This window comes from Pan paniscus, chromosome 13 (assembly GCF_029289425.2).
Source record: "Pan paniscus chromosome 13, NHGRI_mPanPan1-v2.0_pri, whole genome shotgun sequence".
NCBI classification, from domain to species: Eukaryota; Metazoa; Chordata; class Mammalia; order Primates; family Hominidae; genus Pan; species Pan paniscus.
In genome coordinates this window covers 68,206,214-68,231,851 of record NC_073262.2, presented here as the reverse complement: position 1 = coordinate 68,231,851, position 25,638 = coordinate 68,206,214, and the positions used below count along the sequence as shown (strand labels likewise).

General features: G+C 35.1%; 1 protein-coding gene across 2 annotated transcripts in view; it reads right to left on the bottom strand.

Moving 5' to 3' along the window:
* Window positions 1–25,638, bottom strand: part of CSRNP3 (cysteine and serine rich nuclear protein 3) — a 217,999-nt gene that overhangs the window by 116,522 nt on the left and 75,839 nt on the right. The gene's annotated exons all lie outside the window — the stretch shown is intronic.

Genomic DNA, 25,638 nt, shown 5'->3' with positions numbered 1-25,638 from the left:
TTCCTATCTCATATTTTCTGAAAGTACTTTGTACAAATGTTATTAAAGAGCCTTGTGCTACTGAATGATTTGGCAATATGTTTTAACCATTAGATTGCTGGCATTTCTTTTTCTTGGTGTTTTGTTTTTTGTAAAAAGATAATTGCTGTTTCCTTCAAAATATCCTCAATTAAAATCTCAATCACTAAAAGATACTATATGTGAATAAAAATAGATATACTAATTACTTTTGATAAAGTAGATGAGAAGGTGAATCTTTTTTATTAATGTATATAGATGAAGTAGATGATTAATTTATCTTTTCAAAAGATGACACATTCCTAGAACAGCTGACTTAAAGGAACAATGCAGATTTCAATTTAAGTTCTAAAGGACATATGGTTTTTATTAATTTTTAAAATTGCGGTAACTTATTTTAGACAGCTTACCTCAATAAAGCATATGACTTACGTTATCTGATTTCAGTGTTAACAAGTAGTTTCAGGGAAAACTATTCAACATTTACAGGAATTTTCCACCACACAAATATTACATTAATATATATACAAATATGTGTGTGTATGTGTGTGTAGTCAGATTGCCTTTCTAAAAATTTTTTTAAATATATAAAATTATTTCTCAAAAACTGAAAATGGAATTTGGATTTCCAAATACAGAACTATTTAGTTATTGGAACTTATTTTAAAACATCGATTTCTTATCTCTTTAATGACTGTCTAAATTAAAATGATGTTTGAAAGCTTGTTACTTTTAAGTCTCAGTGAAAATCTTATGACAAATACATGCAAAGTGCAACAAAGAACACACACAGAAGGAAAAGTCAGAAGCACTATAAATACAGGTGAGAAAATAAATTTTCTGAATAGTTAGATATATAGTAACTTAACGGCACTTATAAATAATTCAGTAATTAAAAAGTGAATATACATATATATGTATATTTGCTTAAGCCTTCCATTAGTAAGAAATTCTTTTGGGGCAAAAAATATTATAACTCAAAATTTTTTGTGTGTCAATTGAAAGTTTTAAAAATAATTTAAAACCAGAATAGGTAAGTATGGTTAAGTAGCTTAGCTTTTAAATACAATGAGTTAATACCTTTCTTTATGATATTATTTGTAGGGTTAGCATTGATCTAGAATGTTTATGACTTAAATAAATGTTTATGACTTAAATAAATACCTTTTGATGGGTTTTTCTTAACATTGAAAGAAATATTCATATATGTTTTAGATACCACCATTTTAATGCATTTGTCCCAAAATGTTCATGTTCATTTTTAGCACAGCATTAGAGCTATGCTAAAGCTGCAAAACTTTGGGGCATTAAAAGAAAAGGGCTTATAGTATACTTCTGGGTTCTTAAGATATGTACATCCTAGTTAATATATTTGATCATGTCACCCATGCTAATGTACAAGGAAGTAAACAAAAGGCAGCCATTTTTTTTTTTTTTTTACTGCATCACTTCAAAAACATTGAAATAAAAAGGTTGCCCAATGGAAGGAAAGAATCAGCAGAAAACTAAGTTATTTGCAAGTTTTTATAAAGTGAGAGTGGGAGAACAAGAGCTGGGAAATTGGGGAAAAAAATCCACATATATGTGAAATTTGTGTGTATATATGCAAAGGAATAATTTAACAATAAGAAAATAAATACAAGGAATATGAAAATAGCTAGCAATTAAAACACATTGCCAGTAAAATTGTGAGTCTCCAATGGGAAGTCTATAGTGTATGGTTTTAAATATAAGAAGTTGACAATTTATTCATGTTGAAAAAGATATTTAAAGGTGGATATCAGAACTAGAAAGAGATAGAATGAATCACGGGATGGTAATAATCTCTCCAGGTCGGCTATTCTCATAGATGACCTTGGTGAGTTATTCCAGTATCTTATGCCTTAGTTTTCAAGTCTGCACACCAGGAACAGAAAAGTCTTTGGAAAGTATGTCATGGAAACCTATAGCAATAATTTGTACTTCAGTTCTTTAAATTGGCTTTAACCAAGTATTGTCAACTAATATTAATAAAATGGAAAGATATGATATAAAATCTAATGATTGCTTAAAAGAATTTTTAAATAAATTATTCTAACAACACAGACAAACAAGTATAATAAGTAGATAGGATTTTTGGAAGTAAGAGGTGATTTTTTTTTTCTAATACATGCAGAAAAAATAGAATTAAATTTAAGAAGTACTATGATGTGAAATCTCATAAAATTGCCTCAGGATAAAAACAAATTACAAAATATGCCCACCCTTCTAATCAAAACTCTGGAATCAGTGAGATGGCAACAGGATAGCCCCAGAGATTCTCAAATTACACAATGAACAATGGTGGCTCTGCTTATAAAACAATTTTATGGGCCAAGAATTTTTTAAATATGAAATTAACAAAGAAACACAAGATCATAGCTTTAAGAAGCAAATTCCATCCAAGATTAAAAGGATGTTTTAATTTACTTTGGCATATTAAAAGCTGTGAATTGGAAAAAAATTATGTCAACTCTTACAATTGACTCTTTGTTAGCTTGTTTTTTCTCTAAAGACAAATAGGCCTCATAGAATTCTTTTATTTACTCCCCTTTCCTACAAAATAACCAAACCTTATCAGAAGTAATCCAAAATATTTGCTATCCAGTTCTTGCAGTAATTTAGACATGAGCTTATGTTAACTGGACGATCTCTTGAACATTCCACTGCATGAAGAAAGATTTACTAACACCATCACCTGTGTTTCCTGGAACCATATTAACTGGTATGTATACCACTTGCTACTATTAGATTCTCCCTTGATGAGGCTGGATTTTCTTGCTGTATTTTCTTCTCCTTCACAACACATTCAGAGAAGTCAATAAATTGGCTACGTCAACCTCAAAATCCAGGACTAATTCAATTCAATTTAACAAACATTTATTGAGAAGATACCATGTACCAAGCTCTGAGAGAGTTGCTAGGGATATAAAAATGAAATATACACTGTTCTCAAGAAGATCATAGTCTCTTTAGCTTAAAATTAAAAAAATGTGCTGAGCTTGTTATGTGAAAGTATTAAATGGTACTTTTTAAAAAGTTTGCATATTTTATTGAGTGAATATGTATTTTATATATACATTTATTTATTTTCAATATATCTGCTAAAATCAGAAAAATTATTTTTGTAATTTAAAATAATTTATCAAATGTCAAATTGTAATTTATCCTGTTACTTTTGGATATTATAATTTAGAAGAGACAAAACTTATCTTAATAATAAGATATTTTAAATAAAATAAAAATAATGGCTACAAATTCTTTGCAATTCTTTTCAGCCAGAGGTAGAGTCTAATTTCCTCCACCTTTATTCTTAGTTGGTCTGAGTGATTTGCTTAACCAGTAGAGGCTGCAGCAGTGATGCTCTGGAAAGTCCAAGTCTAGGTCCTAATAAACCCTGTGGCTTCCACTTGAGCCTCTTGAAACACTCTGTCCAAGAACTCTGAGCTGCCATGTAAGAGGATTCACTGCCCTGAGGCTGTCATGCTGGAGAAATCACATATAGGCATTCTGGGAGAAAAGAGAGTTCCTAGTAGTAAGTGGTACTTTGGGAAAAGCCCAGAAACAAAGGCAAGAGCTTTACTAACTATAACAAGAGGGACTTTGAAGAGACTTGGGTGACAGGAGATTTAGGCATGTATTGGGACTTTGAAGGAGGATGTCTGGTGCTCTCTCTTAGATCCTTCTGAAGCTGAGTGTGAGAAGATGTTTGCAATATGCAGGACATTGTAAAGTCACCAGGGGATAAGATAAGAGGTATGGGCAAAGTAATGAGTAAAGAAGACAATTTTGGCAGTTGAGGAGAGGCTAGCCTGGTGGAGCACTAGGGCAGCAGCTGGGATCTGGTGAAGAATCAGGGAAAAACAATGGGGGCATGAAATACAGGCGGTGAGAGAGGAAGGAGAAGAAAGGAATCCATCAGAAAGAATGATGAAATATTTAAAATTGTTTAGATAAACTGGTCTCTGATCTTATTGATAGCCTTAAAAGTCAACGGTTCAATCATTAAGCTGCCAATTAGATCCAAAAGAGCATTAATGAAACTAGTTTTGTTACATAGATTCAGTAATTTCACAGGTATTTTTATTTGTATTTGCCTTAGTTGGTTAAACTTTCCAGCATTGTGAAAAAGTATTAGTATCAAACATTGTTAATGTTATGTTTGGGAGGCTGAGAGTAACTGTAAAACGATAGGACCTCCCTTAAATAAAGTACGCAGTGGACAGTGTTTATATTTTTTTCTTGTGTCTGATTTCCAATTTAGGAAAAAAAAATGTGTGGAAAAGACAAATGTGTTTTAGTTATGCAAAGATAAAAAACAGATAATTTTGGATAATGCAAACTAAGACTTAAAACACACACACACACATGCATACACACACATGCCACCATTACCTATTGAAGTGAACAAGCCTACTGGAGTTTTACCCTTTCGGTTTTTCATTCTATTTGGATATTAGACTACCAAAGCAGCAGATGTTAGCTTAAGTGGCCAGTGAATGGCCATTCAGAATGTTGCAGGTTAAGTGGTAGGGATAGCTCTATAATTGCTGCTACTGCATCTACAATATGTACATAAATCATTTGAACATGGCTGTAAAGAAGTCTTTATACAAAGTGACACAGAGAAGAAAGTATCCAGATTTTTTCCCCATCCTTAAGTCTCTATCATTACAAAGGCATTAGAAAACAGCATTTATCGAGAGAAAAGAATAAATGAAGCAAACCTTCTCTCAGAGAACACGAAAGATACATTTATTTCTTAGTGACCATAAATGTTGACTGTAATGATTTCTTCTTATGCTGAATTAGATGTCTAACCTGTGACAAAATAAAACATGGAGTAAAATAGCATATGCTAAAATCAAATATGAACTGAGCAGATTTAAAAGGAAACAGGACTGATGGTTTTTCCATCAGTCCTATTATTGGTTGCACCATAAGTAAAAGGGTTATGACACTGCTTTTGGGGTCAAGGCATAAGAAAAAGAATTTTCTATATTTTATTTCACCAATACAAATCCACAAATACTTGGCTAATAGAATGAGCATATGTTTATTTGTATCACAGAGATATACAGAAACAACTTTGGCATATTATTCATCTGGGTTCATTTATTGATTTATGCATTAATTCATACATTCATCCATTTTACATTCACTGAGTTCTATACTCTTGGAACCAAGTTCATTGTTCTGATACGTTAGGGAGATGGCAGTCTGCAAGCTAAGTGGCTCTCCATCTAGAGGCAGGGATAGATATAAAGAGACGTTACAGCATAATGAAACGAGTTCTATAATTGAAGAATATATAAGAATATACAGCCTGGGCAACGCAATGAGCCCGTCTCCACAAAAAAAAATTAAAAAATTAGTTGGATGTGGTGGTGTGCACGATACTATCTAAAAATAGCTAATAGTTATCAAGAATTTACAAAATCCAAAGGGCTCTGCATGTATTAATTAACTTGTAAAACCATCACAACAAGCCTATGAGGTAGCTACTTTTACTATCTCCATTTTACAGATGAAACCATTGAGGCATCATGAGATAGAGACTGTAATCCAACCCAGGTACTGTGGTTTTAACCCATTATGGCTCTACTGTGACATCTTATCTAAGGTAGTCATGGTGGGCTTTGCAGCAGAGTTGACATGGGAAATAAATCTTCAGGAATGAGTAGGAGTTCTTTTATGGAAAATAAGGGTATTCTAGGCAGAAGGGCTAGAATGTACACAGATATTGAGGCATGACTAATGTATGTGTGAAGGAAACTAAAAATCCCTCTGAAAATGCTAAGATTTTTTTTATCTCGATAGGACTGTGCATTTGTAATGCTGGAATGTTTGAAATGCATCTTAGAGTCTGTCTGTAGTCATACAAGATATTTGACTGGTTTGATTACGACTGAGTTTTATTAAATAACTCAGGAGACTCTTAAAAGAATGAATTTGACAGAGGGTTTGGAAGATGGGAGATTCATAGATTTTGTCTATGAACCCAGATAGACAATTCTGTCTGTCACAGTTAACTTTTAAAAGCACAGAATTTCCCTCAGTGGCCCAATTAAAGGTTAAGAAAGAACAAAGAGTGCTTATTTTGTTTACAATAAAAGTTCAAATCTCGAATACCATCAATTGAACTTAATTGTAATGCTCATGTAAGAAAACTATATAAAAGTATTCTGTGCAGATTAAAATCATGCTCCTGATCAGGAAATCCACCTCCATGCTTTCTATTAATCATATAACATGAATAAATACAAGAAATAAATTAGATTTCTCCTTTAGGCAAATGTTTTAATGAGCTTAATTCCATGGCTTGCTATTAATGCTAGTGGCTGGCTTCCTTGATATGAGGCATGCATTTTCTTTCTTGTCATATAGTCAGCTTCCTATTTAGTATTCATTATTCAGGTCTATTTTTATCAAAGAGCACTATTACATGAAACCATGATCCAAACATATTTGGCTCTGTTTTTTATTTATGGAAGGAAGGGAATTATACAGCCTTCTTACACTGGGGTATGATTGTTATATACACATGTTGTTATAGTACACGTGTTCCTTCATATTAGAAGGTAGTGGCACTTAATTCTCATGGTCTGGCTAAAGGACAGATATTCTTTTCACACCTTTATTAGTTTAGAACATCAACATTTCATTCAAGAAAAGCCCTTAGCCTTGTAAACAAACTAGTAAAAACAAGTTATTTTGATAACAGTCTCAATAAACTCTACTTAGATATTCTAAGACTTTCTTATGTGAATAGCCAAGTATGTGGTATTAAGAACAGAGAGAAGTATAAACACATTTTATTGGAATATTATGGCCTCTGATAACTTTGGCTGACAACCGTGGATACTACAGCAACCGCTACTCTTTGTAGGCCATAGCATGATTTGGATCTTTGCCTCTTTAATTATTGATGATTATCTATGGAACATGCAATTATGATAGCTGAGACAAAATTGGGCGTTATACTGCTACTGTTTCCCAGTCACTCACAGTGAGGTGCTTTAAAGTTGTCTCTATATATTCATTGCATCATATTTACACAATATTTATTTGCCCTAGGAAGCCTATGGCTACATCACTCCAATTTACTATATTCTATGGCCACTGTGGAACCAGGTAGCAACAAGAAGAATGCAGTTTTAAATACAAAAAAATTTTAAGAAACCACATTTATAATAATTAAAGCTTTAAATCACCCAAATACATTTAACAGATATTTATATATAGTAGGATATATACATATTTCCTATATATAGTAGGATATCAGATAGCGATTAAAATCAGTCATCATGATTTTGTAAAAACAATAAGAATGTTTACAAAATAATAATTAGTGAAAAAATTGGCCAGAAATACAAACAAATACGATGACACCTAATAGGTATAGAAAAAGACTAGGGAGAAATATAAAAAATTTAAGGGATTGTGTGCTAGTATAAAACAATATGCACACTGTGATCTCAGTGTTTTAAATATACATGAACATAAAATAATAGGAAAAATACAATCAAAATTATAAAATCTCTTAGAATTACAAAATAGGTCATTCTAATTTTCTACTTTGGCTTTTTCTATATTTTCCATCTATCTGTTATTAATACAATGACAAATTTAATATTAGAATTATTGTTGTGATGGAATTAGTTGTATTAAAGTTATTTTAATAAGAAGAAAAGCATTTTTTTAATGGAATATTGTTTAAATAATTGCAACTGCTGTTATGTTTAAGCTTTCAGATATCAAGGAAATTGATCTTTGCTACCACTCTCCACCCATAGGCTGAATTTGAAACTTGATACCATACTAGGATCCCTAAAGACTTGATTGCTTTGATTGATGAACAGATTTCTTTGAAAATTTTCTGTAAGAAATCACACACTATGCTGCTTTTCTAAATTTGCTTCCCAGGTACCGCAAGGGGGTTCATGTAACTATTTCCATTCTTTCCCTAAGTGGCGATAGACCAAAAGGGGTGATTACAGGTGGCACATTTAGGTGTCAGGGAGTGACACAACAGAGCCAGCTGCCAAACCCTGCATGATGATAAATTAGTTTACTTGTCTGGGGGGAGCGGGGGAGATTTTATTTTCATGAAAAATTACAAGGGCACTACAGGGATGTGGTACTTGTTTAAGCTGGAGGAAGATCTTCAGAAGCTACAAAAATTTGTAGCTGGGCATTATGTAGTTTCACATGAAATTTAACAGCAGAAACATCAGAGAAGGCCTGTGGCACATGTGTCTAATTGGAAAAATATTAGTGTCTTAATACTATGTCTCTGTTATGCTCAGAGAGTGCCTGGAAGACAAAAGTCTAGCAGCTGAACTCGTGCTTTCTTGCTATCCCAGAGAGACCTGGTACTGAAGTTTTCTGAACCTAAGCATATAGTCACTGAATTTTGTTATGGTTATTAATTGTGATAAAAGAAAAACTTCAGCCAAATTAAATTTAAAGGAGTTTAATTGAGCAATGAATGATTCGCGAATTGGGCAGCCCCCAGAATCACAGCAAATTCACAGAGACTCCAGTGCAGCCACATGGTGGGATAAGATTTATAGACAAAAAAAGGGAAATGAGGTACAGAAACAGCTGGGTTGGTTACAGGTTGGTGTCTACCTTATTTGAACACAGTTTGAACACTTAGCAGTCTATTAGTGATTGAAGTATGGCCACTGGGTTGCCCAAGACTCAGTTATCGTTACAGGTGCATACTCCTAAGTTAGGTTTTCAATTTTGTCTGACTATTAAGCTAGGTTACAGTCCATCCACTCCTCCACCAGGATTCACATATAGAAGTATGGGGTCCTTCTCAGCCATATTTAGTTTGTTTTAACAATTGTGTACTAAAAGAGAACCAGTCATTACATAGTGTTTCCCAGGCAACAATTTGAGAGGTAGTTTTAATTTTTATTGCCCAATAAATCTTTGGCTACAAATAGGAGAGTCTGGTATAGAAGCACATTTTCAGTCTATAGCACAGCAGTAATGTTCATATCATCCTCTGACTTCTCACACTGTCTTCTCTCCTTCATCAGGTTAACTCTCCCACCCTCTTGAAGGCTCAGCTCTAAAGGGCCCCCTCTTTAGAGCCTCTTCCCATATCCTTTTACATGGAGTGAAAAAACTTGTCCCTTTCACTCTCTTTCATGTCTCTTTATTACTCTACTATAAATTTTATGACACTATGCCTTATTACTGTGTTTGTATTTCTAGAAAGATATTAATAAACTACAATCTCAAGAACAAAGGCCTTGTCTTATTCATATTTATATCTTTAGAGTCCACCACAAACCTTTACCATGAGAAATGCTCAACACTATTGAAAAAGATTTTGTGAAAGTGCTTTTAGAATATAGACATAAAGTGGACACAAGCTTTGAGACAGCTATCTTTAGAATGTGCTGGTAAGATTCAAATTGCTCAGAGGACAGAATTATTGTTTAACACTTACTTCCAGTTTGTGTTTTTCAAGCTTGTCTAAATGAACCAGATGAAAAGCTGGAGATACTGCATACACTTTTTCTCCCCCAACAACAGGGTTATGAGAATTGGATCAGACAAAATGTTTTGCAATTTTTTCCCAGTTGCAGCTGTTCCACAGCTGGTAACACATTTTCAGCCTTGTTAAAAATTTCTCCTACTGATAAAACTTCTTGGGCCCTTCTCTCAAGCACCAATCATCATTATCATCCCCATTGTCAATGACTTTTCTCCTTTCCCTCTTTTTCTTTCAAATGCAGAAGAGATGTGCTTCAACCTTTCTCCATGTCTGTCCAAGACCAGTTCTGTGATTTTGCACACAGTTATCTAACATAGTCTCTTTGGAGTCACAGGTAGATTTCTTTTAAAATAGGGACACTTGTACATCAGGGGGTGTTCGGGCTTTTCTAATGGCCCTTTGTAAACATTTTTACATTTTGGATCAACACATCAGCAAATACATAATACTACTTCTGTCAACAAAAGCTTTCTGTCAACTCCTGGGCATGTGTTAAATAAAAATCGAAGTTAGAATAAAATGTTCATGTGTTAATTAATATTACATATAAAAGGAATTTTCACGTATATTCATTCAGAATTAATTTCACTGGACTTTATTAGTATTTAACATAAGAAATACTTATTGAGACATTGATTAATAATGAGAATCCCCTGCCCATCCCAGTTAAACCTACAACAAACAGACCAGAAAGAAAAAGGGCTTACAAAATAGAAATTCCTTACTGGCTTTTTGCCTATCACAACTGTCTATTCTTTCCATTTAAGATAAAGAACATACTGTGGGGTAGCAAATACTAAAATTTCAGCTTGTTGTGGAGAATTTCCTAAGACAAAGGAAATTACAATGTGGACTGTATTGCAGCAATTTTGTAAACACTGGCATTAAATTCACTGAAGAGGGAGTAAATGTAATATTTGCAGAGAGAATACAATCCAAATGAGCAGTCCATTTTGGATTCAGTGAATAAATTACCAATGTTAAAATGACTTTTTGTAGAATATCAAGAAACCAGAACAAACAGAAGAATCATTACTGAATTGAAAAAGTAAGAAATTACTCTTGAAGAAGATAAAAAAAAATCAACCATTCTCATTTTTTGAGCTCAATTTCATATGGTCTTTTAGGGGGTTCGTGTGTCCTAACTTGAATAGATTCAACCTTTGATGGACTCGAATTTTCTCCTGAGAAGTTTTAAACATTTGCTTTCATCTTTAGGTAGACATGAAAGGTAGAAGGACCACTTACTTGTAACTTTATCCAGTTTTACTGACGGCAAATGTAAGGCATAAAGATTTCAAGTGGCCACTTTCCTAGTTTAAACTAATGCTCTTTTCAACTCAAGTATTCTGACTTTTTATTATTTAACTGCAGAAAAATTTAAATTTTATTCAAAGGCAGAATTTGACAAGTAGTAGTCCTTACTAACTAATATAAGGAATTAAAGTACTTCCTTTCGTATGTAAGACAGATAGTATTTAAAGGCATGTTTTCTGGCCCTAAATCCACTATGCAAAAGTGGACAGCTATCACTAAATATAAAAGTAATAGCATTTTTTTGCTTCTCAAATGTAAGCTCCACTGAGCCAAATCACATCATGAACACTAGTGAAACAAACAGTTTAAAGCGATTAAAGACATACCACTAAAAGATTAGATCTGCAAGCCAAGTACATAAATGGAAAAAGTCTGGTTTACCATAAGGATCTGCATTTCACATCTGATCGAGCAGTTAACAAAATTATACATAGATATTTTGAGCTTTGCTTTTAGAGAGTACACCTGATTACTGAATTGCTTTGCTTCCTACCTAAAACAGAATGATTTGAATAACTCAAACTCCATTTGGTAGCAAATGCTACAAAACTGCAGTTATGCTTCCTGTGGTTTAGGTGGACTCTATCAGAGTAGATAAGTTGGCTGTAGGGAATAGAGAGACTCACTCAGTGGGAACCAGATGGCTTAAGGGCAGAGAGAAAAGATAGTGTAAAGCTTGGGTTAGCTACAGAGTATCACGACAGAAGAGGATGCAGGAAAAGAGAAAGATGAATAAGGATTGTTCATGATAGTTATAAAAGTTGTGGTTGAGGTGATTGCTAGCAAAAGGTAGTAACTACTCAATTCTCTTCCTACACAGGCTAGTGACATGGGTAATTTTCAAAACGGCTTTACAAAAGTCACTGAGTAATTTCTTCTGCTTCTAGGGATGGCTATATCTATACTATTTACATTGATATTCCTATTCAATAAACATTTTTAGGAAAGAAGTCCATCATTCCACCATATAACAAGGGGAAAATTTCCAGGTAAAATAATAGAACATTGTGAGCTCCCTAAGGAAAGCAATAGAACCTAATTGTAATCTTTGTCTTTGGATAAGGAGTACAAAATGATCTGTCAGTTTAAGAAAAATATTGGCTCACGTCTGTAATCCCAGCACTTTGGGAGGCCAAGGTGGGTGGATCACAAGGTCAGGAGATCGAGACCATCCTGGCTAACTTGGTGAAACCCCGTCTCTACTAAAAATGCAAAAAATTAGTCGGGCTTGGTGGCGGGTGCCTGTAGTCCCAGCTACTCAGGAGACTGAGACAGGAGAATGGCATGAACCCAGGAGGCAGAGCTTGCAGTGAGCCGAGATCGTGCCACTGCACTCCAGCCTGGGCGACAGAGTGAGACTCCATCTCAAAAAAAAAAAAAAAGAAAGAAAGAAAAATATTACATTCAGAGTAATTTCATAATATGGGACAAATAGAATAGGAAGATACTTAAAGTGCACAATACATTTAATATTTGTTTTTATAGATCTGTTTTAATTGTATTATTTTACATTCTAATGTGTCAAAGCTAAATGGTGACAAATAGAGCCTGATTTTCCTCTAGCACCACTATTAGTTTCATTACACATCCCTTTTCTTTTACTTGTGAATGACTCTGGGACTCCTTCTATAAAGTCTATTAATAAATTATTTTTTGTTCATTTTTTAAAAAATATCAGTTTCCCAGCATTTATCTTGGTCTAGTGTATTTAAAGTTTTATCAGTTAGAAAGCTAAAAATTAAGATAGTAAAAAGCTTGTTCAACTGAAGACCATATCCTATTTCACTTAGCCTTTATCTATGAGGAGTATTACACCATGTAGAACAAGTGATCTTAAAGGGGACACTTTCAGCAGTAGAGATCAACAGTTGAGAGACTGTATTATTTGTATTTCTCACCTTCACAGACCAAGCTCTTTTTCTAGTACCAGAGAGATTTATTAACAAAAGTGGCAAAGTACCAATGAACCAAAATTTTGAATATAATGAAAATAGTCAGAAGAAATAAAAACTCCTATATTCCAATTTCTATATGATTAACAGGCAAACTAATTTGCTTTTTTCTTCTTTGCATATTTCTGTCTCTCTCTCTCTCTCTCTCTCTCTCCCTCTCTCAGTAGTCTCTGACACATCACCTTACTGAAGCCTATGCTGCCCTCTAGTCTATGCTGTACCATAGATGATTTAGATGAGTTCGTAGATTTGGTTAGTTGGGAACTATACCACTGTCATCAGTCACATTAGAGTATCCCTTTCAGCAATCTATGCCTATCAGAAGATTAATAATGAGAATAATCATGGCAAGATGAATGTCATTATAGGTCATCACGTGTACAGCTCCCTTTGGAGATGCAAAGATTGATTGTGGGAACTAAAGAACATTAGATAACTGAGTGCTGGCAAAATTAATTTTCCCATTCACTATAAATTGAGTAATACGTAAAATCATTGACACTTTCACATGCATGCTGTTTACTTTAATTTTTTTAATTTGTAATTATTGTGGCTACATAATAAACAAGAGGAATCTGGTGATTTGGCTAATCAGAGTAAATATGTGTATATTCATGTAAATGTGTGTGTGTGTCTTACAAACTCTTTTATTATCTTACCTGAACATTTTACCCTTGTTTAACAGTGGAATGATGGATTTCTTTTCTACAAATGGTTTTTAAATGGAAACAGCAATTTAAATGATACAGATATGGTCCTCCCAAAAGGCAGAGAAAATTGCTCACTAACTTATGTAAAACCTTTGAAAATATACATGCCACGATAAAAGGTAAACCTCAAGCTGGTCATGTGGACTGCTCTTGTGCTTTCAGATAACCCTTCATCAGCAATTATACATTTAAATTCTTTTAAGATCCAGGCTGGCAGTATATTTGTATGAGCAGGTATAAGACACCAGCAACTGTGACAATGGCAGTGAATGAGTAGAGTATACCCAAGGACATTGATATTCAGACTGTTAAACTCCACCATGCTGGCCAAATAAAATAACCAAGTGTTGCCATATTCTCTACTCTACAATAGTTTTTTTTCCCCCCCCTTAATTTTTCAACTCTCCCTGTGGTCCTGATTTTCTTTTTACATTGTTAGTGGCTTTTAAAAAATCGGCATGAATACCTTCTCTTTGTATAGTGTTTATTCTCAAAATTCCCTTAGTAACTTATGGAACTATTCAGGTTGAAAAAAGGGAAAAATGGCCAACATTAATAAGAATATTAACTCTCTCTAACAATATTGACTCCATTTAGCAAAGTGAAAATTAAATAAGAAACCAGATTCCATTTTCTTCACACCTCTAAACATAACATCAAACTTTAATAAATGCAGGCTACATAGTAAGAGAATTAAATGCAAGCCCCTAAGGGCAGAGGTTTCTAGGAATGTGCTTATAATAGAGTTTCACCTGGGATTCAATTAAATATTTAGTGAGAATGGCTGAAAGGAAGGCACTGTGCTGAAAGCTGTGGGGGAGGCAGAGATGAATACGACACAGTTTTTGTCCTCTAAAATGTCATGATCAATGGCAGCCAAAACATTTAACTTAAGAGTGTGGGGTATATATGGTTGTGGGGGGAGCTCCCTCCTCTTTCTGCTCCAGCACCAACCAACTGGTCTATATTTGCACAGTCCTATCATCCTTTCCCCCAGTTTTACAAGATGAAGCATGCTTTTATTCTTTTCAAGGCCAATCTTTCCTTAAATGCCCTCGATCCCATTTTCTCCCTCTCTCTAACTTCCTCTCCCTCTTTCTTCACAGATATGATACTATAAACCAGGAGTCAACAAGTTCTTTCTGTAATAAGCCACACAGTAAATATTTTAGGCTTTTGCAAAACATATGGTTGCCGTCACAAGTACTCAACTCCGTTGTTTTAATGCGAAGGCAGCTGTAGATAAACAAATATATAAATGTATGTAAACAAATGAATGTGTCTGTGTTCCAATAAAACTTTATATGTAGACATTAAAATTTGAATTTAATAAAATTTTAATGTGTCATGAAGTGTTCTTTTCTTTCTTTTTTTCAATCACTTAAAAATTTAAACCACTATTTAAAGGCCATATACAAATGGGTAGTGAGGCAGATTTGTACAACAGGCCATAGTTTGCTGACCCTTGCTATACAAGATTGCCACTTTTGCCACCCTTCCTTTTCGACTTCCGCTCAGCCTATAATCACACTGAGGAGAATATTAAAGATATTTAGCAATGACTCTGGTTTCTAACCAATCCAAATAGATAAGTTCGTCAATTAGAGCTGGTACCAGCTGTAAACAACTATTGGGTAATTTCAGTGTGTTCAGGCTAACTATTAGTTCAGATCACACCCTCTCATTTTATTCAAAAGCCAAAACAAGAGAAGCTCTTCTTGCATTGCTATATTGATATTGTTCCACCCTCATTTTATGTCCAATATTTTTGAGAATTATTCTACTTTCTCATCTCTCACTCAGATTCAATAAATCTTCTCCCACCGATCTTTTAAAACTGACCTTTTCAGTACAGATTTTCTTTTTCTTATTTTTCTCAGACCTTTGGAAATGTTCTATTTTTGTCACTCACATTACATTCTCCTAGTTTTCTTCCACCTCTCTGACTTTTGATTCTTGGTTGCCATGCAGGTCCCTCTTCATCCAACCTTCTCTCCTGCAACCATTCCCACTTGGACGTCCCCAAAGTTCTTGACCCACTACTTCCTGCTCCCCTTCTGTTTGCCTTGGCAATCTAATCCATTCTCAGAGTTTGACTTTTATTTTTTTGTAGATGACCTCCATATCTACGTCTCTAAACTTGACATCTCTTTAGACCTTCAAACTTGTTTCACCACTTGGATTTGCCTCAGAAATTGCAAAGTCAGTGTGTCAAACAGTGAACCTATAGTCATTGCCATCATACATCCCTCTCCTCTTGCATCTCCTATCTTAGTCCAATAACACTATCCCAGTTGCTGAATCCAAGAAACCTGGAATTACCCTCAATGTTTTCCTTCCCTACCCCTAATTTGACTTATTTAGTTACTAATAATCACTGACTTTTCCTCCAAATGTTTCTCAGTTCCGCACCTTCAGCAGCATCCCTGCTACTGCTGTCTTCCCCTTAAGAGACCACGGCACCGGTCTAGTCATTGGTGCCCCTTTTCACAGTGTTACCAGGTAGGCAATCTAAAACACAAATCTAAACCAAGGAACTCCCCTGCTAAACTCCTGAGGGACACACTGTGAAGATACTAGGCATGGCACCAAGTCCCTCCACCATCTGGACTCCACTTCCTGTCTAAGTCTTACCTTTGATCATATTCTATATTCTTTTTTATTCCCCAATAATAGAAGCTGAATATAAAATGCAACCTCATGCCTTCATGAAATTGCACATGCTCTTCCTATTATCTGAAATAGCTCCTCTTTTCTTCATCTGACTAATGCCTACTCACATATTACGATTCAGCCTCTGAATTCACAAAACTGGGATAAGAGCCTTTTGTCATTGTTTCCATTTTATTTGCCCAATTGTATTGAAAGTGGTCCTTCTCACCTATGTAACCATCCCAGCTTCACCATCAATGAGTAGGCAAAGTATGGCAGGTTAGTCATTGACTACCCAGCTCCTAGTCCAGTATCTGGCAAACAGGCCCAAAAGAAGAGGCTGAATGACTTGGCAAGCCATTTAGAGGCCTCTAGGAGAAAAGGGTCAGAAAATATGCCACAAGAGTCATATTGCTCGCATTCCATTCTTAGTGGCACAGCTTACTTGCTCTATGGTTTTGGGCTTTGTACTTTTGAATCCAGTTTCCTCATTTGTAAAATGAAAGCTCAATTCATTCATGAAAAAGTATCTATTGAACACATGCTATCTATATTACAGGTATTATTCTAGGCACACAAAAAGTCTTACCCTCAAGGAGCTTTCATTCTGGTGGAAGTGGGAGAAAAAGGGGACAAAGCAAATAAGTAGGCAAAAAGAAACTAAAGTATACAGTATATCAGATAGTGGTAAGTGATTGGAGAAGGAAGTAGAGTCTTGTGTTGCAGGGGGTGGTAAGCAATTTTTTTCTGATTAGGGAAGGGTGCATTGAGAAGCAATATTTGAACAAAGACCTGAAGGAGGTGAGGAGGTAAGCCAAGAGAATATCTGGGGTAGAGAGAATTCCAGAAAGAAGAAATAGCAAATGCAAAGGATCTGAGATGTTCAACGACTAACAAGGATGCCAGAGTGTTGGAGACGAGGAGCAAGTGAGGGAGTGAGGAGATGAAGTCAGATGTGGGTGATGTGATCAGGGAAGTGAGAAAATCAGCAGACAGTGTTATAATTTGCAGGGAATTGTAAGAATTTTGACTTTTACTCTGAGTGAAATAGAGTCAGTGGAGAGTCCTGAGCAGAGGAATAAATGATCTGCATGAAGTTTAAGATGACTCTGGCTGTTTGAAAGGAGAGCAAGGTGGAATCAGGGGCCTCATTAGGAGGCTATTCCAAACTTCCAGATAATAGATGATGGTGGCTTGGATCACACGGTAGTAAAAAAAATGATTTATTCTGAATATTTGTTGGAGTAAAGCCAGAAAAATTTGCTAAATGTTTGGGTGAGGAAAAAGAGAGGACACAATCTTGAGTCCAAGGATCCTCACCTGTCCAATTACAATAATGATGTTAGCAGTTTGTTCTGGGAAAGACTGCAAAGATTTTCAGAATGATGGGTAAGAACAAGAGTTCAGGTTAGTTCAAATTAACTTTGAGATGTCTATTACTCAAGTGGAGATGTCAAATAGGTAGTTCTATCTATCTCTCTATACAAAAGTTGAAGTTCATGGAAGGATTTCAAGCTAAAGATAAAAATTTTCCAGTGAACAGATAATATTTAAAGCCTAGGTAGGAAAAAGAGGCAGTCTAAGGACTAAGTCCTGTGTACTCCAATGTTTAGTGATTGAGGAAATGAGGAAGAACCAGCACAGGAATATAAGAGGCAGAAAATGTGATAGGAGAAAAAACAGGAGTGTGGTTTCCTGGCAGCAAAGAGCATCTTAAAAAAATGAGGAGTAGGGGGGATTGTGTAGCATGCATGAGGGAGTGATCAACTCTCTACAACTACTGATGGGTCAAGTAAATGGATGACTGAAAATTTACAATTAGACTTAGAAACGCGAAAGGCACTGTGATCTTCACAAGCAGTTTTGATGAAGTTGTAAAGACAATGCCTGATCAGAGGATAAATAGCTCTTTGAAGGAGTTTTGCTAAGCAGATGGGGAAGAAATGGGGCAGTAGATGGAAGGTGACATGGGGGAAAGGAAACTTTTCATTTGTAAATTTTTTTAAAAGCCAGTATATTTATATGCTGATAGAAATGATATAGTAGAAGGAGATGATGATGTAGGACAGTGAGGCATCTGCTGGGAGCAGTGTCTTTGGGTAGCCACCAAGAAATGGGACCTACTGCACCAGTTGAATAGCTGGCTTTGGATAGAAACATAAACATCCATAATGACAAATGGAAGGTAGAAATTTTGTGGGAAAGCCTATGGAAGTTCTATTCTGCTTTTATTTTATCAGTGAAATGGGAAACAAGATCATGAAGATGAGGGCGGAGAGAAACTGAAGTTTTGCAGTAAGAAAAGAAAGAAATCTTCTGGATAGGGAGGAAATGAGTGGATCTGAGAAATAAGAATTGGTGGCTACCACCTATATTCAGCTGAAATTAGTGGTTATGAATTTAAATGGAAATACCTTAGCACAGTTGTGCACTTTCTCCAGCCACGTTTGGCTGTATGAAAATAGGTATAGAATATGGGGTCATACCAGGCATATACTATAAAGCAAGAGAGATGGGCAAAGGGAATTGAAAGTAAACTTAAGGAAGTGATTACAATGATAGAGCATGAAATTTAGGTTATTTTAGTAAAGAAGGATGGACTTGGAAAGGTGGTGGGATCAATGCAGGGTAGGTCCCAGTGAGGTCGAAGAGCTATAGGATTCTGATCGCTGGAAGAAGAGAGCTAGAAAGATAGGAGGTAGAGGCTAGACAATGACTGCTTGAGATTGAGATAATGAAAAGACTACAGTTACTGGTCATAAAAATGTCTATGGTACATACATAGGAAAAAAATGAAATGTAACAGGGTTGGAGAACATAATCACAAAACTACCACTGGAAGAATCATCTACATGAACATTGATATTACAAATAATTACGAAGGTATGGCCAGGCACATTGGCTCACACCTGTAATCCCAGCACTGTGGGAGGCCGAGGTAGGTAGATCATCTGAGGTCAGGCATTCAAGACCAGCCTTGCAAACATGGTGAAACCCTGTCTCTACTAAAATACAAAAATTAGCCGGGCATGGTGGCACACACCTATAGTCCCAGCTACTTGGGAGGCCGAGGCAGAAGGATCGCTAGAACCCAGGATGCGAAGGTTGCAGTGAGCCAAGATTGCACACTCCAGCCTGGATGACAGAGTGAGACTCCATCTCAAAAATAAAAAATAAAAAAATAAAAATAAATAAATTATGAAGGTATGGTATTAGAGAGAGAAAAACAGTGAGACAAGAGCTAACATTTTCAGGGAAGGAGAAGGTGATAGAGGGTCTCAGGATGACTGTTTAAGAAGATAATGATAATTTGCCCCTTTTAGGTTGGTGAGGATTAAAGGAGATGTAACTACAAAGTGATGATCAGATACCTGGTTCATGGTGAACTCAATAAATTTTAACTTTTATTATCCTATTGCATCCACAGTTGACAATCGCCTAACTTCTTTTTCAAAAACCAAAGTATATCTCACCCTATACTGATTGCCTGAGGATGAGCTTTGTGCTGGAAAGCATGGTTGGTTTTCTGTTCAGATTACTGAGATAGCTGCAGGGTCTCAAGTGGGTGGCTTAAGAGCACCAGGAAGTGGAATCCTGTCTTGAGACTATTTTACTATATAACACATTTACATTAATTGAGAATTCCATAAGATCTTTATTCAGATGTTTGCAGAAAAACTAACAGCTTTCTTCTCTTTCAATTAAATTTCCACTTGAGCCACACTGACCAACATGCTGATAAATGAAAGATGTGGAGAGAGAAATGTAATCCAAGATTCTGTGTCAGAACACTGGCCTGCTCAGCAGCCTGGGTTCCCCATGTTGTTATGATAAAGCTTCTCATAAAGTTTTCTTAAGCAAGGAATATAGCTGTCTTGATGATTTATCATTGTGCCATAATAATTAATAGGTTAGATTCCCCAATGAAAATAAATATGAATGTTTTTTCACACTTTTCATATTTATTGAATTTATGTATTTGTTTTGCAACTCTAAAAATGCTTTCTGAAGCTCTCCTTCTATGTATCTGGCTCACCTGAAAACAGGTTGACATCACAGCCTAAATGTGTTTGGAGTTCTGAGATTTTTTTTTTTTTTAAATAATTCGTATATTCTTTTTTGCTACAAGAAGCAGAGTGGTAATCCAAGGTTTCACGGTATAGCCATACAGTTTGGAAATCAGCACTTTATTAAACATACTTTATTTTTACTTGTTATGAAGTGCCACAGTTTTAAATTCCTCTGGGAATACAACTTTGTTCTCCCAGCTTTCTATTTTAGCAGCGAACAGCTAGAATTAGACAGGAATAGCTATTAGCAAGATCTGCAGGGGCTTTTGAAACTGACTGCTGCTGTTACTGGATACACATAAGACACATGTGAGAGTTTTTATCTTAAAATTTCTCCATCTCCACTTGTGATTTAGCACCAAGGGACAACAGAGAAAGAAAGATCAGTGGCAGACAGAGGGCAGCAGGAGTTCCCACTATTCACTTGGGTATAGAGGGAGACTAAAAGATTTTGTGAAAAATAAATAAGACATCACGGAAATAAGGTGCGAAGGAAACTTCATTTTCTCCTGGTGGGAACTTTTCCAGTGTCTGTTTCAACATTGTTTTATAGAGCTCATATTGGGGTTGGGAGAACACGTAACAGTATGTCAGCCTAGGGCTCTGAATTGAGATGAAATGACTGGGGGTATTAGTTTGAGTTAGCAGGGGTGAAACAGGAATTTCAACACTCCATGTGGGAACAACCTTGGAATTACATCTAAAGCTCGGGAATATTTGGAATCAAAGAATGATAGCGTAAGAAGGGGGCATAAAAGCTGTCCAGTTCTGGAGGCAGATGATAGAAAAAGGTAAGGAAAAGTAGATCTAAGAAGTTGATTTCAGAATTGAAAAAAAAAAGTAAGTCTTCTTTGGAAGGGGAGGTGGAGAAGGGCAGGTTATGTGGTAAAGCTAAAATTGCAAGGAAACCATGTTTGAGAAAAAGCTTATATCCATCATGTTCCCAAATGGCTGTTCTTGCACAGAACAATCGACTCTGAAAGCATTCCTTGCCCAAGGAGGGATGGTAGCCTCCCAAGGACTAGCCAGTGAGCATGTGCAAGTGACAGAGGGAGAAAGTAGGACAGCAAGGAATGGGCAAGATTCAGGATGGATTGTGCCACATTTATCCGGTGAAAATATACCTACATTGCTCTAAATATAGAAACTGAAGAATAGTGTGCCTTGATGGTGTTCTGGAAAACAAGGATGAATGAATCTTTATTTCTACTCAGCAAATGAAGCCTTTTTTTGGTTTGCTCTGTTGTCAACAGGAACAACGTAAGCATATTTTAGTTCACATTTATGTGAAACATAAAGCAAATTAGAACAGCTAGAATTTATTTGTCCCAGGAAGACAATGACTCTTAGCTAATTCTAAACTGTTGGCACTTAATTGAGCTGTTAATACCATTCCCACTCTATTCAAAACAAATTGTCCACTCTGTTCCCCTTGATTTTTCTTTCTCCCACAGGACCACATTATAATTTATCCACAGGCTCACTGATACATTGAAATGCTCTCTAAAATAGAGTCTTATTTATAATAATATTCTACAATATCAAAGTAACATTTTGCCTCTTTTCATTTGGCACCCATATCTTTCTCTGTACTTTTTAAAATCTTTCTGTTCATGCATTGCCATTGTCATTTAAAAATGTGATGGATTTTTTATTAATGTCCTTGTTTTTGTCCTCAAATCATTGACAGTGATCAGCATGGTTCTGAGAGGAATGTTTAACATTTCACTACATCTGAAATTCCTTGCTAAGGCTAGGGATATTTAGCCAGACCTTAGAATATTCAAGGTCCTACATGTATAATGGCAATTTAATTGCTAAAGATTTAAAAAATGCTTCCCACTCTAAAATGTTATAATTCCTCAGCGAGGTGCGACAGACTACAGAAAAACCAAGGACTGAAATGATATCTGTTTTTCATCTCCACATTCTCAAGGTCATTTTGATGATTATCTCTAGACATCAATACAAATGTGAAAGGACACATTGCCTGCACCATATGGACTACAAGACTGAAAGCTCCTGTAGGCTGCCATACAATGAATCTTCATTTTACTCCAGGGCCTCTGTGGCCTTGTCGCAGGTTTTAATGGGTAGAAAAAATATGGTCTTTATCTCCTTGCCATGCTACATTGTATCATATTTTCCACCCCTTCAATTCTTCCCAATTTGAGTGTTAGTGAAGAGACGTGTCTTTCAGTGATTTTGTGAAGATTTAAATGACATAGATAAAAATGAAACAGTTCATCGAGAAAAATAATGTTATATATAATTGAGAGCTACCACAGTTAGGCTTAAATAGGGTTGGGTAAGTTACTTAGAGGTATAAAAGAGTAAAAAACTGGACCCCTGTGTTTTCTATGCTGGAGAAACCAAGTTCTATATCTGCCTAATTTAGTAACCAGTTGCGATTAACTTGTATTAACTGACTAGAGGTATAAACTTTCAAATCAGACTACCCTGACTTTCAACTCTCCCAACAAACTGTCTAGATTTCAGTTGTGAATCTTGGAAAAGCATTTATATTTTCATACTAGAAAACATGACAACTATTTCTGGCCCTTACCATATTTCACAGGGTTCTGAGGTATAGATTCCCTAACATGGTCGTCTCTATTATCACAGATTATAAATAAAATCATCTTCACAATATGAATCACCAGCTCAAAATTATTCCTTTACAGCTTTTCAGGGTAATCTCAATATAGCTAAGAGTAGATTAGGTAGCCAGGTTTAAAGCATTCAAGAATTCAAAAGCAGATTGCCTCAAATAAGCTATAATAACCTTTACTACTTAAAAAAAAAGATATTACCTCAGAAAAACAATTAAAAAAAAAAGAAGTTAAAAGGAAGGTAAGCAGTGGGAAGATATTTTTAATTGTTAATTCTTTTTATCCAGACTAGAATAGAAATTCCTAAAGGAGTAGTTCTGAAAATGCCATGAATATGGATCATATTAATTTTTGACACAATTCTGGCTAAATCTGCTATTTAAAGACTATCGAGTCCACAACAGATTCATCATAGAAACAGTGAGATACCCAGAATTAAATAAGTCACTTAAAAAGAACAGACTGGTTCCTGGTAGATTTTAGGTACTTGCTCTTTAGGGTTATGTTTCTTTTGATTTTTAGGACATAATGATTTCCATACAATTTAGACTCCTTTTGTTTGAAAAGAAAATGTTATGACCTAGTGAAGTATTTATGTTATATACAACACTTAAAAAGAAATCTTGTTTGCCATCTTTGTGAGAAGACACAGACTATTGGATATAAATAAATAAGGTCAATATAATATTTCCTGTATAAACCTAGCTGTAAGATAAATATAGTTCTATAGAGTAGTTTGGACAATTCAAATTCAAATCGTATTTACTGGATACTTTCCCATGTGTCAGATAGTAGTATTGCCATTTAATCCTCAGAGTATCTTGGAGAGGTATATGTTACTAATCTTATTTTACAATTGAGGAGACTGAGGAGAGATGAAATAATAGTTAAGATCCTACTATTCGTTAAGTGGCAGAAATGGGAATCCAATCATGTTAAGACCCCCAATCCCATGATATTTTAGGAGGTGCAAAATTCTGATTATTTCCAGCAAATATTTTGAGAGAATTTCCACCTCACTATTTCTTAAGTAGTCCTTCTAAATGGTTCTGAATGCCAAAAGGGCACACAGTTTTTGAAGAAGGAATTTAGCAAACCACAAATTAGTTTTCACAGTGGAAGGGTGGAGCAGAGACTTTTGCATTTCACATCACACTTTTTTAGTATTTGCAATGCTTTACTAGAAGCTTGCATTATTTTCACAATAAAAGCAAAATAAATTAGGTTTGAAAACAACACATATAATCTCTGTCACCTTTGTAAAATGATGTACTAAAAACCCATGTAAAGCATAGATGTATAAGTACCAAAACCTTAACAGTGGGTAACTTGAGGTCATTATTGCAAGTGGTTTTCAGAATTTTCTCAATTGTGTTCTTAATACTTTTTTATTTATAATTATCTGCAAATCTGAATCCTTTTTCTTACCATTAGTATGGTTAATTTTGTAGTCAAGAAAAAATATCCTGCAAAAAGAAATTATTTCCAGTTTGAAAATAACTACAAATATACTCTTTTTTCCTTAGTGGAATTAGAGTACCCTCTGAAATATTTCAGTAAAATCTAAAAGAAGAAATCATTGAGAAATTGGGCACATTTTGCATTCTGTGCAGGTACTTAATAAAAAAAAAAAAGAAATTCAAACGGCCAATATACGTATGAAAAGATGCTCAATCTCTCTAATAATCAAGGAAACGTGAATTGAAACCCAGAGATACCAATTAAACAAACACACTCCAGACTGGCAGATATTAACATTGACAATATTCAGTATTGGCAAGGGACTGGGAAGCAGGCTCTTGTCTACATCATTGGTGATACAGTATTTTTGTTCAGTAATTTGGCATTATCTGTGAAAGTTTTTCAAAGCACAAACCTTTTGACTGATAATTCCATGTCCAGAAACACATTCTCCAGAATTACACAGGTGCTTATTGTAGCATTCTTTGTGATATTGAAAATTTGAAAATAATTTCAAGTGTCCTTCCTTATGGAAATAGTTAAATGAGTAGTGACATCATAATAAGGGATGGTCTACAGATGTAAAAATGAATGAGGTTCATCAATATGTTTCAAAGCAGAAAGAATACCAAGAGAGCAGTTTTTACTGTCCACAGAAAAAGACTTAAAGACAGGCACAAAATACATTGACAGTGGTTATCAATTAAGAAGGGAGTAAATTGGAGAAGGATATGAAGGAAACTCACTTTTTGCTTAATATATGTAATACAATTTGAAAATATTTTTACAATGCTTACTAATGTACTTCAATTAAAGAAAATCAGAACATAGCTGAAATTGATTTAAACTCTGTACTTCTCTCTAAGTCAGTTGTAAATCCATCTTTAGAAAAAAGTATAAGTAATTCACTTTCTGATGTGTAATATTTTCCAGGATCCAAAATTATAGATAGGTTTTCATAGTTTAAATCCCTCCTTTCTTCTAGGTAATAGAGATATGTATCTATTATTTTGAAAACCTGGTTATATATTACATCATTTGAGGAAAATTCTCTGAACTCATTCAAACGTGCTCTACATTTCTTAGAAGACTACTAATTAAAAACACTCTTTAAGTCAAAATAAAACCCTCAGAAAATAGTTCTGAATTTATGTGGTGAAGAAATTGTTTAGAATGAATCTGACTCGAAGAAAATACAGCATTGAGCTTTTAGGTAGCATTTGTATACAGAGTACCAGCGTTACAGAAGACAGAGAGGCTGGGCTTGGTGGCTCATGCCTGTAATCCCAGCACTTTGGGAGGCCTAGGCGG